Genomic DNA, 19,616 nt, shown 5'->3' with positions numbered 1-19,616 from the left:
GCTTAAGCTTAGCTTAATAGAAAACAGACAAAACTCGAGATTGACTTGACTCAACTCGAATATCAATCGAGCCATATTCAAGCTCGAGTTTGCACTCAAAATCGAGCTTTAGTCTATTAATAATATATATTAATATATATATTATAAATAAAAATAATACTATTAAGAATATATGTAAACTCGAATAGACTCGCGAGCTTTCGAGCCGAGTATTTTGCTACTCGAGTTTAACTTAAAAAATTATTTAAGCTACTCAAGCTTAATAATAATCGAGTCGAATCAAGCTTAAATAGCTCATGAGCAGCTCGACTTGTTTGCACCCCTAGTTTAGACTTCCATGAGCCCTCATCACTGATAATGGATGATAGTTCAATAATCTGAAGTTCAAAGAATTTTGTTCAAAACTTCATATTGACCATAGGCTTACTATAGTTAGCCATCCACAATCAAATGAAAAAGCTGAGGTGATAAATCATATGATCTTACGAGGACTGAAGTCAAGGCTTGATCGAGCTAAAGGACTCTAGGCTGAAGAACTCCATAGTGTGCTCTAAGCTTATCAGATAGCTCCTCAGATGTCTATTGAGGAGATACCATTCAACCTCCCCTTTAGTGCTGAGGTAGCTATTTCCATCGAGATCGGAATATTTTCGATCGGGGTGGAACACTAGAGTAAGAGAATTTGAGTCAACTCTGAACGAACATAGACTTGCTGGAAAAAGCTAGAGAACAAGCTCGGATTATGATGGCATCGTACTAGCAACTAGTAGTCTACTGCAATAATGCATGGGTCAAATTGAAGACATTCTGATCAGGAGACCTCATCTTCTATTGAGTGGAGAGTGTCTAAACCTATAGAGAAAGATAAATGGGCTCCGAATTGGGAAGGGCCCTATAGGATTTGCTAAAGTCATCCAACATGGTGTATATAAAATGGAAGGCTTCGATGAAACACCCATTCCTTGAACATAGACTGTCAAAAATTTGAGAATGAAATATCAATAAGTTATATGCCCATTGGTTATATCAATTAAAATATTCTCTTTAAGCTTTGATATAAGTTTTTTGTTTAAAGCGACTAAGTAAAATACTCGACTAATGTTGGCTATAGCTAACCACAAAAAAAGGCATAAAAAATAACCGAAGATATCACGAGAGTATATCTAAGATAATCAAGTCAAACCTCAATCCTCGAAAAAGGATGGTTGGATATAATCCAATCTTTGGGATATCCAACCTCAGCTTGGACCCTGATGACTCGATTAGAAAGCACCGACCATATGGGGATATCTTAGCTATGGTTAAGACCTCCAAATCGATGATCGATAAAGTACCAATCATAGAAGATAGCTTGATCCAAGTCAGGACCTCCACAAAAAGCCTCATTGGGATCTTTCCAACTAGACCAATTGTTAGTCCTAGAATTGATTTTGATGATGTTAAAAGAGTTTGAGTACAGATTATGTCTAGTAATGGTGTGCTTGAGAGTAGTTGTAGGTCTCCTCAGATACTTAATCATTTTGCTCATGTGCCTTATCATATCCTTAAGAAATACTCAAAGACAAGAAAATTCAAAGGCCATATCCTCAAGAAATACTCAAAAATAAGAACAAACTCAAAGGCAAGAAAATTTAAAGACCTTACATTCATGAAAAATTAATTTTTCTCACTTAAAATCCTCAAAATTGAAAGCAAAGAAATATAAGAATTTAAAAATTAATTTAGTCTAGATGCACTCCTCAATGAGCATAAATTATATTTGAAAAAATAAGTCTAGCTTAGAAATATTTTAGTTCAAAAAATACTATCTAAAACTCTCTGTGGCACACTTGACATATATTTGAACCGACTTAGTATCAGAAGATAGAAAAAATAGAAGCTTTCAAAATATAAAATAATTCTCTAAGTCGACCCAGTGATGAACTTAGTTAACTCAAAAAAGAGAAGAGCCAACTCAAATCTTAGAGAAAGATGAATATAGAAAGTAGCATAAATTAATATTTCTTTTGAGCCAACCTGGAGATTTAGTGAGCCAACCCTATTCTCAAGAGAGTTGACCAAAATAGGATTTGAGCAACCTAATCTCAGGCTAGCAGAGCCAGATAGAATGCTAAAGTTTTTGGTATCTGTTGTTGAGCTAACTCTGATTTTTAGTTAGCTGACTCAGTGTTGAGGTGAGCTGACTCAATATTTGGATGAGCCAACTCAGTGAATGCAGAAATGGCTATTTTTCAAAAATTTAAAAACATAGCTAATTAATTCCAAATGACTATTTTCTCAATCCAAATAGCTATAACATTAAATGAAGATGTCTTTCAGTCAAGAAATATGAGGATTTCATGGAAGAAACCAACTTTGGACAATATATGAAAGAGGGAGAGCTTATGGAGTATTGATTCAAGAGAAAAGTATGAGGAACCACAAGAGAAAAAGAAAAGAAATTTAAGAAAGTCATAAATCCTGTCTTTCTTACATTAAAGTTAGATTAAAAGATAGAAAAAGCGAGTGAATTTCAGTCAACTACAATTGAGAAGAAGTATTAAAGGCTGCCTCAACCGCATTCAAAGAAGAAGTCCAAGCATTGAATTTTTAGCTACCTCGACTTCTTCAGATCCAAAAAAATTTAGTATTCTTAACTCTATTTCTTGTACTCTTTTTTTACTGGTAATAAGTTTCTTGGATATAGAAACTTGGGATTGGTTCAAGCTTTAGAAATTGGATGTTGTATTGGTTTCAATTGATATCTCTAAAAAAATCAATCAGGATTAATTGTAATCTCGAAAAAAAATAATCGAGATTGGTTGTTAGTCTGAAAGAAGATAATTAGTGATAAAATTTTGATTGGTGAGTCAGTGAAAATCAATTGGATTGGATTATGAATCCAAAAAAATAATTAGACTATAATCTTGAAGAGGTTATAGTTGGAATCTCAAGCGAATTTGCTTGAGAAGTGGATGTAGATGCTGAGTTTAACATCAAATCACTATAAAATTAGGATGTTTATGATTGTGATTGTTTTATCTTCTTTTTATTTTTATTGCAACTTTATATTCCATTGTATATCACTTCACTCATACAATCTGAATTATTTTGGGCAATAAAAGTTTTTCAAGTTTAAACTTTTAAGTTTTATGAAATCCAATTTATCCCCCATCTTGGGTTGCTGTCTCTAGAAAATAAGTAGTATGAGAGCAGACACTTAGCTCAATTAATCTAACAATCAAGAGTTCAAGATCAACCAATAGACCTCCATTTTTTCATGGCACAAACTACACTAATTGAAAAGTATATATAAAAATTTTTATTCAAGCATAAGATTATGATATGTGAAATGTTATAGTTAAAGATCCTCACACATCCACTATTATAATAGATGGTGAATTTGTTTTCAAGATTGAAAATTATTGGGATTAACAAGATAAGAGACTAGCATAATTGAATGCTAAAGCTATAAATATTTTATATTGCACTTTAGATGTAAATAAATTTAATAGAATATCTACATATATATCTGCTAAGAAAATCTAGGATGGACTTAAAGTTATCCATGAGGGTATCAATCAAGTAAAAAGATTCAAGATAAATATACTTGTACATAGGTATGAACTATTTAAAATGAAATCTAGTGAAAGTATCACTGATATGTTTACTAGATTTACTGATATTATTAATAATTTGAATAGTCTTGGTAAAGATTATATTAACAGTAAATTAGTCTATAAAATTTTTATGTCATTATCGAAGAATTGGAAGGCCAAGATGACTGTAATTCAAGAGGCAAAAGATCTCAATAAATTAGCCCTAAAAGAATTCATTGGCTCTCTCATGACTCATGAGCTAAGTATGAATCAGGATGCTGAAGAAAAAATGAAGAAGATAAAGACCATTGCACTAAAATCATGTACCATAGAAGAGCTAAAAAGTGAATCATCTGAAGATTTAGAGAATAATAATGAGATGGCGATGATCACTTGAAGATTCAAGAGGTTTATGAGAAGCAAAGATTTTTTTTTTTCCAAAAAGAAAAGATATACAAAAGAGGAAGGAAGCAAAGAAAGAGAAAAAGAAAAGAAGAAATATAAAGAGCAAACACCTATCTACTATGAGTGCAAGAAGCCTGCTCACCAAAGATTTGATTGCCCTCTACTCAAGAAAAGCTCAAAAAAATTCAAAAAAAAAATAATGATGGCTACTTGGAGTAATGATAAAGACTCCACTTCTAAAGATGAGGAAGAAACAAAGGAAGAAAAAGCCAATTATGCTTGATGGCATTTGATGATGAGGTAACTAAAAATATTTTTGATGATTTTATGTTTAATAAATTGTATGATATTTTTAATGAATTACTTGTTGATTTCAAAAGAATTTCTATTAAAAATAAGAAACTTAGAAAACTTAATCAATCTTTGGCTGAAGAAAATAAAAATTTTTAGAAAGAAAAGAAAAACTTTTAAGAAATAATTAGACTTAATTGAGAAGAATAATGTTTTACAAAAAAAAAAGTTGATAAATTAAAGTCAATTGTAGATAGATTTACTTTAGATTCTCAAAATCTTCAGATGCTTTTGGAAAAAGAGAAAATGATGTTTGATAAAACTGAAGTTGGATTCAATACTTTAAATAAGTAAAGATTTTTTGAAAAATATTTTTGGCAAATCAACACCTAAAAAGCATTCTATTACTTATTTTAAATGCAATAACCTTGACATAAGGCTATAAATTGTAATTCAAACAATACTAAAATTATTAAATCTAAAAATAAAAAGATCAATCAAATCTGAGTTTCAAAAGGAACAATTATAGTTAACCCCAAAGAATCCAAGTTAGCTTGGGTACCTAAACAAATTTGAAAATATTTCTATAGATGTGCTTGGCATACCATGAATCAACAAAATAATGGTATCTTGATAGCAGATATTCAAAGCACATGATGAGAGATAAATCATAGTTTATCTCTCTCAAGACAAAAGATGGTGGAGTTGTTATATTTGGAGACAATCGTAAAGATAAAATTATTGATCTCAGTAATATCAAAATCACTCCTATCATCTTTATTGAAAGTATATTTTTGTAGATAGTTTAATACATAATTTTCTTAGCATTAGTCAATTATATGATAAAAATTTTAATATTTTATTTAAATTATCTCATTGCATAGTAACTAATTCCAATGACAATGAAATTATGTTCATAGAAAAAAGATATGAAAATATATACTTAATAGATCTTGATGATCTTAGCAAGGACAATATTGACTATTTAGTTGCTATAAATGCTAAAGTCAATAAAACTAGTTGAATTTGGCATAGTAGGTTAGAACATATAAGCATGGACTCTATTACTAGATTAATTAAAAAAGAACTAATTAGAGACTTATTTAAAATAAATTTTAAAAAGAATAAAGTTTATAATGTATGTTAATTAGGCAAGCAAATTAGATCTTCATTTAAAATTAAAAATATGGTTTCAACTACTAGGCCATTAGAATTTTTTCATATGAATTTATTTGAACCTATTAAGATAATTAGTCTTAATGATAAATATTTTGGATTTATTATAATTGATGATTTCTCTCAATATATATAGGTTTTATTTCTTGCTCACAAAGTTGAAGCTTTTGAATTATTTATGAAACTCTTCAAGAAAATAGCTACTAAAAATAATTGTAATGTTTTGAAAATTAAAAATGATCATGGTATTGAGTTTGAAAATCATGATTTTGAAAAAAAAAATACTTCAAAATAGAATTAATCATAATTTTTTTGCTCTTAGAATAACTCAGTAAAAGGAGGTTGTAGAAAGAAAGAATAGAATTTTATAAGAAATAGCATGCACCATACTTTGTGAAAGCAATTTGTTAAAATATTTTTGGGTATAAGCTATAAACACAGCATGTCATATGCTTAATTGAATTTTGATTAGACTAATTTTAAAGAAAATCTCTTATCAGCTTTATACAGGAAAGAAACCTAATATTTCTTACCATAAAGGTTTTCATTACCGATATTTTATTTTGATAAATGGTAAAGATAAAGTAAGAACATTCGATGCAAAATTTGATGAAGGTATTTTTTTGAGATATTCATCATCCAATAGAGCATATAAAGTATTTAATAGAAGAACATTTATTGTAAAATTTTATTTATATTATTTTTAATAAAACTAATAGTTTTAAATCTAGAGCAATAGATGTGGATGATGATGTAGGTTTTCTTGAAAAGAATATGAAAGACATTACACTAGAAAACCCTCCTTTACAAGTGGAAGAAGAAGGTAAGGAGAAAGATGAAGAAGATAAAGTTGAAGAGATGGAAGAGCTCCCTTCAATGATTCAACAATGTACTGATGACTTATCAAAAGAATGGTGGTATACTTATAGTCATCCAAAAAAACTTATAATAGGTGATCTATATCAAGGTATTAGGACTAGAGCTTCAAATAGAGATATGTTAAATCACTTTGCATTTGTATATTATGTTGAATCTAAAATAATTAATGAAGCTGAAAAGAATTCAAATTGAATAATGGCTATGCAAGAAAAACTTAATCAATTTGAAAAAAATCAAGTATGAAACTTAGGAGAAAGATCTAAAAACTATCCAATAATTGAACAAATTAGTTTTTAGAAATAAACTAGATGAGAAAGATAATTTAATAAGAAATAAGACTAGATTGATGGCATAAGATTACAACCAAGAAGAAGAAATTAATTTTGATGAAATCTTGACACCAATTGTTAGGTTTGAAGCTATAAGATTGCCTTTAACATTTTCATATTTTATGAATTTCAAGCTTTTTCAAATGAATATAAAAATATATTTTTAATTAGATATATTGTAGACGAAGTATATATGGAACAACCTCATGATTTTGAAAATCATAATTTTTTAAATTACATCTTCAAATTAAATAAAGCACTATATGGATTAAAACAAGCACTAAGAGCTTGATATGATAGATTAAATAAGTTTTTACTTGAAAAAAATTTCAAAAGAAAAAATGTGGACACAACTCTTTTCATCGAAAGAAAATCAAAGAATCTTTTAATTGTTTAGGTTTATATAGATAACATATTATTTAGTGCTACTAATGAATTCTTGTGTGAAGAGTTTGCTAAGTTGATGTAGAAAAAGTTCGAAATGAGCATGATGGGTGAATTAATATTTTTTTAGACTCCAAATCAAGCAAACAAAAGAAAAAATTTTTGTTAACTAAAATAAATATATAAAAAAATTCTTAAAAAATTTGAAATAGAGAATGTCAAAAAAATTGACATCTCTATGAGCTCAAATTGCAAGCTTGATCAAAATTTAAAGGATAAAGTAGTGGATCTTAAGTTATATGAGATATGATTAGATTACTTCTTTATTTAACTACTAATAGACTAGACATTATGTTTAATATTTGCATGTATACATGTTATTAATCAAATCTCGAGGAATCACATATAATGACTACTAAAAGAATTTTTAGATATTTAATTAATACTCAAAATGCTGATTTATGATTTTCAAAGTAATTTTTTTTAGACTTAATTACTTATTTAGATACTGATTTTGCTAGATATAAGTTAGATAGAAAAAGTACAAATGATATATATCAATTTTTAATTATTAATTTGATCTTATAGTTTAGCAAGAAATAAAATTCAGTGACATTATCTACAACTAAAGCTGAATATATTGTAGCTAGAAGTTTTTGTGCTCAACTTTTATGGATCAAATAATAACTAGAAGAATACGGTATGACTTGTATAGTAAAATTTCAATAAGATATAATAACACAGTATCATAAATCTAATCAAGAATCTAATTTAGCACTCAAGATATAAATATATTAAAATTAGACATCATTTTATTACGGATCATATTCAAAATAATGATGTTGTTCTTGAATTTATTTATACTGATAGTCAAATTGCTGCTATGTTTATAAAATCTTTAAGTGAAGATAAAGTTTATTGAATAACAAAAAAATTAGGTATCTATGATCCATGTAATTGAATTATCTTGATTAATCAAAGTTTTGTTCATATGCAATATTTTTTATTGAATTTTAGGAATGATTAAATTGGTTTGATTCATTTATAATATATATTAAATTGATTTTAAGATGAGTTATATTTTGGCATGTCTGAGTGCATGAAAAGCCAAAATTTGTAAAATTTTTTAAAAAATTTATAAAACATCCTCTGTACCAGACTGAGCGAACCATTGATGGATGCAAGAGAGAAAATGTGGGATCAATTGGCCCCACAAAAAAAAATTGACCCATATATTTATATACTAAACTACTAGTAGGAAAAGCCATGAAAAAAGTCAAAATTGACCCCACAATATTAGAAAAAATCAAAATTGATCTCACTAATTTTATGAATTGACTCCATATCTCATATAAAATTTTAAAAAAATAAAAGATAAAAAGATCATATCAAAAGAGTAATTATGACCTATATTTTTTTTTAATAACTCACATATCTTATCTCTCTTTTTCTCTCTCTCCTTCTCTCACACGACTTTGACATCTCTCCTTCTCTCTCATTCTTTCTCTTTCTTTGTTAATTATTTTTTTTATTTATCTTTTAATATTCCATCCCAATCCCATCCATCCATCTTTTATATTTAAATCTCACATTAATTTATTTTTTATATCCTAAGAAGATCACATCAATTTATTTTTTATTATAAAAAATATTTAAGATATTGCATATTATTATTATTTTTATATATTTTATTATTTTTTAAAAATAATATTTTATTATTATTATTTTTTTTCTTCTTTCTTTCTCCATTGCTTCTTCATTTCTTTTATTATATTGATCCTATAAAGTAAAATTTTTGGATCTGCCACTAGAGCTGACTCACTTTTAGACTGAGTCGACCCACGTTTGAGCCGACTCATTATAAGCTGAGTCAACTTAGAGGTGAGAATCCAGACCTTTTTACTGATGTCCTGGACGTTCATTTTTACTATTTTATTTTTACTCTCATATCATCTCGTTCCCAAAAGCTCTACCCCACAAGAACCATTCTTCTTCTTATACATTCTATAGTGTTTGTGGTGGGTTTTGTATGCAAATGGCTTCGGTTAAGAGGCTTGCTATGTGAATGAAAAGCTGGAAGGGTTCCAAAAGAAATTTATCTAGACCAAATATGTTTACAGTTGAACCAGCACCATGTTCTCCTAGTAGGCATCCAAGGAGCTCCACTCAAACTCGGTCAATTTTGACTTCTTTTCCAAAGGTACATGTCACGCCCCCGACCCGAGATTTTGAATCGAGGGTCATGGCAACCACCGCATACTCATAGAAAACTCTTTCCATAAGCATGCAAGGCATCTTATCTTACTATCCTAAAACAACAGCGGAATAATTAGTCAACAATTTAAATCTAAAATATAACGACCTAAATTTTTTTCTTTAATATCTCAATAAATTCAACAACAATTCAAAGACTTTGCATCAAATTCAATAAGCCTTTCAACCCAAAATAAAAGTATGAAGATTCTGCTTCTGATCACTCTTCCATTCATATCTTGTATCATCTTAATTCCTCAACATCTGTAAAAACAATAAAATAGGAGGTAATGAGCTAGACAGCCCAGTAAGCAATGATCACTTTTCAATAGATTTCATCAGGCATTTAAGTAAATCATTATTTATAGAAAATAAGTATACAGAGTTCATCAATTTAAAATCAATTTCAATTATGCAACATAATTCATGCCAAATTTATTTCTTTTTCGAAAATTCAAGTTTCTTTCTAAATTTTAATTTCTTTCATTCTTAAATTCTTTTCGTCAACCATGAGCTATGACCATATTTTTTCTGTGGCAGGGTCATAATACCGCGTATCTGCTTGCGGTAGGCTGCGAATCATCTGGCAGCCATGTCCTTTGGAACCGCTGGTCTCTCTGGCGGTTTTGTCACTGGTCTCTCTGGCGACATGTCGCTGGTCTCGCTGGCGACATAAATCCTCAGGACAATCAATTGCCAACGTATATGCCCCCATTGGCAGGGTCCTTTACATAGTCAGGTTGTCAATTCATAGTGTTTCTTATATCATAATTCTTCATAAATCATATTTCATATTCTAATTTCGATAATAAAACATATAATCATGTAGTATCGAAATCAATCAATATAATGCATCATGAAATCAATATGTTCAATCATGCTTCATCATAACATTTCAAATAAGATATTTTCATAACAAGATATCATTCATCCAATTCATGCATCATTTCACAAATCATGTCAGAAAAATACATTATAATTTACCGATAAATCTAGAAAAAATGAAACATTACTTACCTCGAACGCATTCTAATAAATCCATAAAATTTTATAAATTTTCTTCCAAAAATTCTGTTCGTAGATCATATCGCGATATCCCATGATCAAACATCCACAATCCTATGCAGAATCAATTTCAATAATTAGAAAGAATACGAATACCATATTTCAACGATTTAGATTGGGTCCGATCATCTAATTTCATCTAATCAAAATCTAATTAGGACCTAAACGATCCAAAGTTTGACTATCAGATCAAATCGGATTCGAAGTGATAGGACTGAGATTTCTTCATCGATTTCATAAAATCAAATGGAGAGAGAAAACCAGAGGAGAGAAAATTCATGAGGTACAATTCGAATTGATCAGGTGACACAATCCAACATTATGATTGGTCCAATATCTCGATTAGTGAAATCAACATGATCAAATCATGATTAAATCAGGATCATGGATAATCAAATTGAGAAATATCGGATCTGATCAAGGTGATTGTCCGTACACTGCCCGACAACTATGGATTAGGGTTCTTCATTAGAATCAGATCAAAACTATTGAAAAAAATTTCTTCATTGACTAATCTTTTTAGAGAGAGAATCAATCAAGAGAGAGAATATTTTAGAGAGAAAAAATTTTAGAGAGAGAAAATTTTAGAGAGAGAAAACTCATCTTGAATTCTTCAGACAATATGATTCAACAAATTCGATCGATCAGATCAAATCATGTTAAGATTATCATGTGGACAATTCAATAAAATCATGAGAAATAAAATCTAAAAATACCTAATCTGATCAAAGTGGATGTCGGTGTACCGTCTGACGATCACAGATCAAAAATCCATCACGAAGATTATTTAAATTCATCATCATTCTTCTCAAAATTTTAGAAATCTTAGGAGAGAGAAATAATCTAGAGAGAGAATTCTAGAGAGAGAAAGTCTAATTTTAGAGAGAGAAAATACTAATTCAAACTGAAGAGAGAGAGGAAAGAGAGAGAAACTCTCTTTCTCATATTTTAGTATTTATATCATTATTTATTAATTAATTTAATTTTTTTTTCTTTTCTTCTTCTTTTCTTTCCCTTTTTTTATTCTTTTTTTTTTCACGGAAGAGAGAGGAGAGAAAATCCTATTTATTATATTATTATATTATTATTATTTTATTTTTCTTCTTTCTCTTTTTTTTTTCTTTTCCTTTTCCTTTTTCTTTTCTTTTTCTTCTTTTTCTTTTCTTTTTCTTTTCTTTTCCTTCTTCTTCTTTTCTTTTTTCTTTTTTCTTTTCCTTCTTCTTCTTTTCTTTTTCTTTTCCTTCTTCTTCTTCTTCTTCTTTTCTTCTTTCCCGTGGGTTTTTTTTTTGGGCTGAAACAGGGGACCTTGAGGTTCCCTCGTTGGCTAGCCGGTCGGCGGTGCAACCCGCGTGGGGCGACCGTCGGCAGGAGGAGAGGCGACCCGGCGGTAAGAGGAGGCCAAACTCGATGGTCGGCGGTGACCACCGGCGTCGGAATCAAAGAGAAACGGCAAAAATGAAGGTTACTTCCGCAACAAAATCCGGCGACTCCGATCGCCGGCGAGCGTGCACATCGGCACGGGAAGGAAGAGGGAGAAGAGAGGAAGGGGAGGAGGCTTACCTCCGTCGCCGGTGAAGCTTTTCCGGCGAGAAATTGGACGGCACAGGGACGGTCTTCTACGGAATTTTTTCAGCGATTGCCGCCGTTTGAGCTTAGGATTTTCGGTGGAAAGGGGAGATGAGGGATCTCCTCCTTAAATAGGGCCAGAGGGAACTTATTTCCGACTCCGATTAGGAGCCGATGAACGGAGGAAGAAGACTCCCTTCGAGAGTTCTTCTCTTCTGTTTTCTGTTTTTTTTTTCGTTTGGACTGGCTGGGTTATCACAGTACATTTCTCAATTCATCCTATCGCATTGGGAAGAAGAGCTGACTTCAACATTTTGAAGAGAGAGAAGTTCTCAATTTGCAGTAAACTCAAGAATCTTGGATGGGACTTCTTCTATTCATTAAATGCAGTGGTTTATCCTAGATTAGTGCTTGAGTTTTATGAGTATGCCTCTCTGGAGTGCGATGCGCTATACTCTAAAAGTTGAAGGCAAAGAGCTGAGAGTCTTTATTGGTTTTCTCCATCATCTGCTCTGTCTGTCGATGGTTGATAAATCCCCTAACCCACCTTTCATAAGAAGAGATGCATTAGTTCATATATTAGAAAGAACCGATGTTGCAGAATCAAAAAGTCTGTCCGTTAACTAACTATCCTTATAAATGTGTTTGCTATATAGTTTTATTTGCAGAATCATTATAGTAGGAGATGGAAAATTTGACTATGTAACCAAGAAGGATTTGCAGATCATATACAACATAGTATGTCAGTATCTATTAGACCTTGCCACACTTATTATACATCAAATGCAAGAGACTATTATCAAAAGTAAAAAAATTTTGCAGTTTGGTATGGCTCTTACCATAGTATTCAATATTATTAGAATTAATCTAGAGTTTAAGCCAAGAAAAGTGCTACTTCATTTAGACACATACAACATACATTCTCTACATCAAATGGGTTATAAAAAAATTGAGGAGAAATGGATAAGAAAACCTCTATCAGGCAAGAGAAAGGGTAACGTTTTTGAAAAAGAAAATGAGGATGAATCCTCTGAACATTCTGCTCCTCAATTGCAACTACTGGATTCATCGTTCAAACATACAGATGCCTCTTAACAATCCAAGGATTTTGAAGGACATATCTCAGCTCTGCAGCGATTGATGACAGACATTAATCTCAAAATAACAAATCTTCATTAGACTATAGAAAATTTGGCTCAAAGGACTGCAATATTTGAAGATGATGTAAAAGCTATCTGAAGATTCCAGGAGCAAACAATGCCCATAGTTCCTTCTATCCAATCCTTAAACACTACTAGAAATCCTATTGCTTCAAGACCCTTTTCTACTCATTGTCCTTCTAGCAGCTCTTCTGAATCTTGCCATAGTCCTGGCTTTCTTTAGATCATCAGTGCATTATGTTTTTGGGTAAATCTTTTTGGTTGTTTTGCTTGATCCTAGTTGTATTTCTTTTTGTAAAGGATAGGCACCCTTTTGAATGCTAAACCTTTTGCTTATCAATATTAAGCTTTGTTTGTCTTCCAATGATTTTATATTATTTGATGTGGATATAATATGTTTAATTGCTATATGTTGGCTGTATGGTTAAATAATAGATTTGAATGATTTTAATTAATTATGATTGAATTAATTAGGATTACATCTCCTACAACTTTGTCCCTACTTTTTGATAATGACAAAATAGGGGAGATAAAAATGGAAATAAAGATTAAGATGGAAATAAAGGTAAAAGCAAATAAAAAGAATCATATAGATCATATAATGTCTAAATTGTATAAAAGTTGAAAGCTGAAAGTATAATGAATTCAATAAGAAAGGGGGAGAAACAAAGTGCTAAAGTTAAAAATATAATGAATTGCATAACAAAGGGGGAGAAACAAAGTGATAATCAAATTTGATTATTTTTTTAAATATTTATGAGTAACTTGAACTTTTGGAACTAGAAAGTTAAGGTATTCTTGTGTTGAAAAATTATTTAAAAAAGGGGGAGTCTTATGTTGAATATCTAAAGCTCATATTTGTTGAAATTTAAAATTCTTTCAATGCTTAAAAGGTCTACTCTAAAGATTTTATCATCATCAAAAAGAGAGAGATTGTTAGCCCTGGAATTAATTTTGATGATGTTAAAAGAGTTTGAATATAGATTATGTCTACTAATAGTGTGCTTGAGAGTGGTTGTAGGTCTCCTCAAATGCTTAATCATTTTACTCATATTCCTTGCCATATCCTCAAGAAATATTCAAAGGCAAAAAAATTCAAAGGCTATATCCTCAAGAAATACTTAAAGGTAAGAAAAAACTCAAAGATAAAAAAATTCAAAGGCCTTACTCTCAAGAAAAATTAATTTTCCCCACTTAAAATCTTCAAAATTAGAAGCAAAGAAGTATAAGAATTTTAGAGATTAATCTAGTCTAGATGTACTCCTTAATGAGTATAAATTATGTTTGAAAAGATAAGCCTAGCCTAGAAATAATTTAGTTCAAGAAATACTATTTGAAACTCTAAATGGCATGCTTGGCATGCATCTGAGTCGATCCAGTATTAAAAGAAAGATAGAAATCTTCAAAATATAGAATAATTCTTTGAGCCAATCCAGTGATCAACTTAACTGACGCAATGAAGAGAAAAGCCGACTCAGTCTTAGATGAAGATGAACATAAAAAGTAGTATAAATCAACATTTCTTCTGAGCTGACTTAGAGATTCAGCAAGTTGACCTAGCTCTCAGAAGAGTTAACCAAGATAAAATTTGAGCTAACCCAGTCTCAGGCTAGTAGAGGAAGATAGAATGTTGGATTTTTGGCACCTATTATTGAGCTGACTAAGTGCTGAGGTGAGCCGACTCAGTGAATGCAAATAAAATAATGGCTAATTTCTTAGAAATTTAATTCTAAATAGCTAGTTTCTCATTCCAAATGGCTATAGTATTAAATGAAGATATTTTTTAGTCAATAAATATGAGAATTTCATAGAGGGAATCAACTTTGAACAATATATGAAAGAGGGAGAGCATACTGAGTATGACTCAAGAGAAAAGTGTAATAAACCACAAGAGAAAAAGAAAGAAATTTAAGAGAGTTATAAATTTTGTCCTTCCTACATTAAAGTCAAATTAAAAAAGAGGAAGAGTGAGTGAATTTCAGCTAGCTACCATTAAAAGAAGTATTAAAAGCTGTCTTAACCTCTCAAGCATTCAAGAAAGAAATCCAAGCATTAAATTCTCTACTGTCTCGACTTCTTCAAGTCCAAAAAGAGTTTTAGTATTCTTAACTCTATTTCTCGTACTCTTTTGTTTACTCGTAACAAGTTTCTTGGGTGTAAAAAATTTGAGATTGGTCCAAGTCTTAAAAATTGAATATTTATTGATTTTTATTGGTATCTCCAAAAAAACTAATCAGGATTGATTATAATCCAAAAAGAAAATAATCAGGATTGATTGTAAGTCTGGAAGAAAATAATCAGTGGTAAGATTTGGTTGGTAAACTAGTGAAAACCAACTGGATTGGATAGTAAATCTAAAAAAATAATCAGACTGTAAACTTGAAGAGGTTATAGTTAGAATTCTCAAATAGATTTACTTGGGGAGTGGATGTGGGTGTTAAGTTTAGTACCGAACCAGTATAAAATTATCATATTTGTAATTATTTTATCTTTTTTTTATTTCTGCTGGTACTTTATATTCTATTATATATCACTTCACTCACATAATTTGACTTATTTTAGGCACAGAAATTCTTTGTAGTTTAAAGTTTTATAAAACCCATTTCATCCCTCCCTCTTGGGTTGTTGCATTTGGGAAACACCAATGATGTGTCGGATGAAGATAATGATACTACCATAAATCAATTTCGTATCGACTTTGGACAAAATCTCATCGAAATCTTCTTGACTACACCAATAATTGGTCGAATGAAGATGATGATAGTAATTTGACAAAATACTACCATAATCAACTTCACATGGACTTTGGACAAAGCCTTGTTAGGATCTTCCCAACCACACAATGATTGGTCGGATAAAGATGACAATAGTAACTTGACAAAATTACTGCCATAAATCAACTTCGCAATGACTTTGGACAAAGTCTTGTTGGGATCTTTCTGACCACATCAATAATTGGTCAGATGAAGACGACGATAGTAGCTTGAAAAAATTATGGTCATGAGTCGACTTCATATCAACTTTGGATGAAACCTCATCGGGATCTTCCTAACGATACTAATTATTGTCGAGAAAAGACATGACACTGACTTGGCAAAATTTGTTGCCTTCAGATTGACTTCGGTATTGCAACTTCGGACTAATTTTGGATGTTGCAACTTCGAACTAATTTTGGATATTGTGGCTTTGAACTCAAGTTCGAACCAAGGGCTCCCACTTTATAACTAGCTTGGTCAGTTGATCGAGTCGACAACCCTATTGGTTGGACAAATGACCAACCCCAAAGACAAAGATTATTCAATCAACAGACAAGTTGGAAAGTAATGACAAAAATTCATTTCATTCGTTTAAAAGAAAGTTCATTATAAAAGACTATTACAAGTAAAAAGAAAGAAAAAATATAATGAGTTGAGATCCTCAGGAATGGCTCGATGGCAGGATCGATAGCTTGCTTGGTAGGACCGTCCGTGATGTTCTTGATGGCAAGCTCGATAAAAGGCTCATTGACTGCAGGCTCATCCTTATCATCACTGTCTTTGGGCTGGAGACAACTTAGATCTAACCCAAGAAGCATCCAGGCCACTCGCCTTTTGCAAGCCTCAAAGCCATACTTGTAGGCCATTGAGGAACCTTCAGCGATCTCATTCTCAAAATCCTCTGAGGCCCTAAACTCATCAATGGCTTTGAGCTTGGCTTTGGCGATCGCCTTTGCATGCTCTACCTCGGCTTGGGCTTTGATCAACTTCACCCTTTTCTCGATAGCCTTGATTGGTGCCTCCCTAAGCTCCACTACTTCAAGCTTGGTGACTCTCCGCCGATGTGCCTTGATAGCCTAGCACTCAATGGTGATGAAGCCATCTAGGGCCTCAACCTTCCCCTGAACAGTCAGGAGCTCTGACCTAACTCAGGAGGTTTTCTCTGCGGTCGCCTTCCTTGCCTCCTTAGTGGCTTGCCTTGCCTCTTCGGTAGCTTTTGCTTGGGCCTCGGATGTTGGAAGCTTCTCTTCGAGCGATAGCTTTACTCCATTAAAATTGATAAGGCCCTCACTGAGGATAGTGATATCATGTGCCAACTGTATGGAAAAAACAAGTTCGTGACTATGGATCAAAATTGAAGATGAATATAAATAGCAGAATAACTTACCTTGAGGAGACTCACATAGAAAGTACCCACGACCTTGTCCAAGGGACAAGCATACTTCTATAACCAGTCGATCGGTAGCACTGTCATCTTCATGAGCTCCTAGGTGAGCTGATGATTTTGAAGCCCTTAATCCTGGATGAGGAGGGGCCCGTCTTAAACCTAGCTGACCTAGTTGGCACCTCAGGGGATAGCAACAATGAAGGTGGGGATGGAGTCCATCTGGCAAGTAGGGATGAAACCTGAGTCGACTCTGGAGTTGTTGGTGGAGTAGATCATAGAGGCACAACCACCATGGGCTCATCATCAATCTCTGTCAGATCAATAGTCGATGTTCCTATAGATAGCACAGGGGCTGGGACAAGAGTCCTCAGTTGAGACTTTTTCAGCTTTTTTGATGATGACTCCCCCCAACCCAAGGAGCCCAATTTTCTCTAGAGTGCTTACTTGATGGACTCAAGAGTAGGCCACATTGCTGTAAAATCGAAGAGAAAGTGGTTAGCTCAAGTTCCAACAATAATCAAAAAAATTTGTTAAGTCAGAAAAGATATCAACCGTACCCCGAGGTAATGCTAGACTAATGCCAACATCATAGAGGTTCTGCTTAATCACCAGCACTTTTAGTTTTGGTACCTCACCATCGAGCACACTCTAGTAATCCCCCTCGTTCTTGGGACGAACTGAGTTGTCTTTATTCGAGGATAGATGAGGATCGCCCTAGGTCCAATTGAATCCCCAAGGTAGATTCGAGGATACAAAGAAGATATGGCTTTTCCAATTATGGACCAAGAGGGCAATCTGATAATAAACTTACATCCTATTTGGGGAGAGAAGTACTACCATCCTCTTTCATGGGGATGTTTCTTCAAAGTATACAATGCTCTGAAGAGCAAGCACCTCGAGGTGATGTGAAGCCAGTTACAAAGAATAATAAAAATGACGACCATCGAAGTAGAGTTCGAGGTGATCTGCGTTGGAAGAATCCTATAAAAATCTAAGATGTTGCTAATGAAGGGGCAGAGGGGAAGACGAAGACTGGCTCAGAAGGACTCCTCGTCCCATCGGGGCATTGGCAACTCGACCTTTCCAACCAAGAACTTCAAGCCGAAAGGCCAAGAGGATGGAGAACTGAGCACAAAACCTTCTAAGGTCATCCTCAATAACGCTTGTCTCTTCATTTCTCGGGCCCCAAAAATCATAGAACCCATGCACAAGACTGCTTGTGCTTCGATGGTTGGAGATTCGGCACCCAGATGATGAGTTGGTCTTGAGGGTGAACCAAGGAGTATGCTCAGACCAAGCCCAAGGAGGTGGCAAACGAGGACTTTGGTTGCCATGACGGTTTTCGCCCCCTATACTCACCATCGTTGGAAGACATTAAAAGAAAAGAAACTACTGATAGAACTAAAAAAATGAGAAAAAGAAGAGAAGGACTGAACCAAAAAGAGAAGGAACCAAATTGAAAACTAGCAGAAAAACAAGGAAAACAAGAAGGAAGGACCAACCAAAAAATGAAATTTCGAGGTCACTGGCACCAGAGAAGACTATGGAAACTGAAAACCCTCCCTCCGATGGCTGCAATGGTAGGAGAGCGACTGGCAAAATAAACAAAAACTTGATATAGCAAAATAGAGAAAAAGTGATAGGGAAAAGACCTATTTACACTGACAACCAACTGCCTAGATTAAATCCCTAAATCACCCAATGTTGCTACATGGCTAGCATTAGGGACATTGAATCATATGACTCTTCATTGCACGACCTTTATATTGAGCCATGTAAGCCAATTCATGAGCTACAATATAGGGCCTATCGACGTCCGACACATGCCAAACCATAACGTGTCTGGAATTGATCTCTAGATCTTCTTTTTCAAATCATTACATCACAACACCTCAAGCTGCCCATCTCTCACAATTGCGGTGGGACTTGCAAAGAAACACATTAATGAAACCTCAAGATTTTCTTCACCGAATGCTGATGATTAAATGCTCCGAAGAGAAGATCAAATCGGCAACTAAAGACCAATCTTGAGATTGACTACTTTCTTCTTCACCACTTTAGACTTGAAAGTGAGGGATAAGTATTTTGGAGGTTATTTGCCATCTGAACCGAACTTCTCCATCTCGGATTATAATCAAGCACTCACCGATGATTCAACAAAATCATCTTGGATGTTGGGAGAAATCCAAGAAATCAAAGTGAAGTGATTTTTTGTCATCGGTCTCTTCCTAACCCTCGGCTCGGATATTTACCAACCTTATGGTCGGGATCTTACCAACAATAGGAAATGAAGTCCTATGATTGACAGAAGGAAAAATAACACCCTAAAATCTTGAGCATGGACATGAATATATCTGAGGTGGAACCTCGACTTTGTACTTAACCTT

Source organism: Elaeis guineensis, chromosome 5 (assembly GCF_000442705.2).
Source record: "Elaeis guineensis isolate ETL-2024a chromosome 5, EG11, whole genome shotgun sequence".
Lineage (NCBI taxonomy): Eukaryota > Viridiplantae > Streptophyta > Magnoliopsida > Arecales > Arecaceae > Elaeis > Elaeis guineensis.
The sequence above is the reverse complement of the archived record's forward strand: the minus strand, read 5'-3'. Positions refer to the sequence as shown.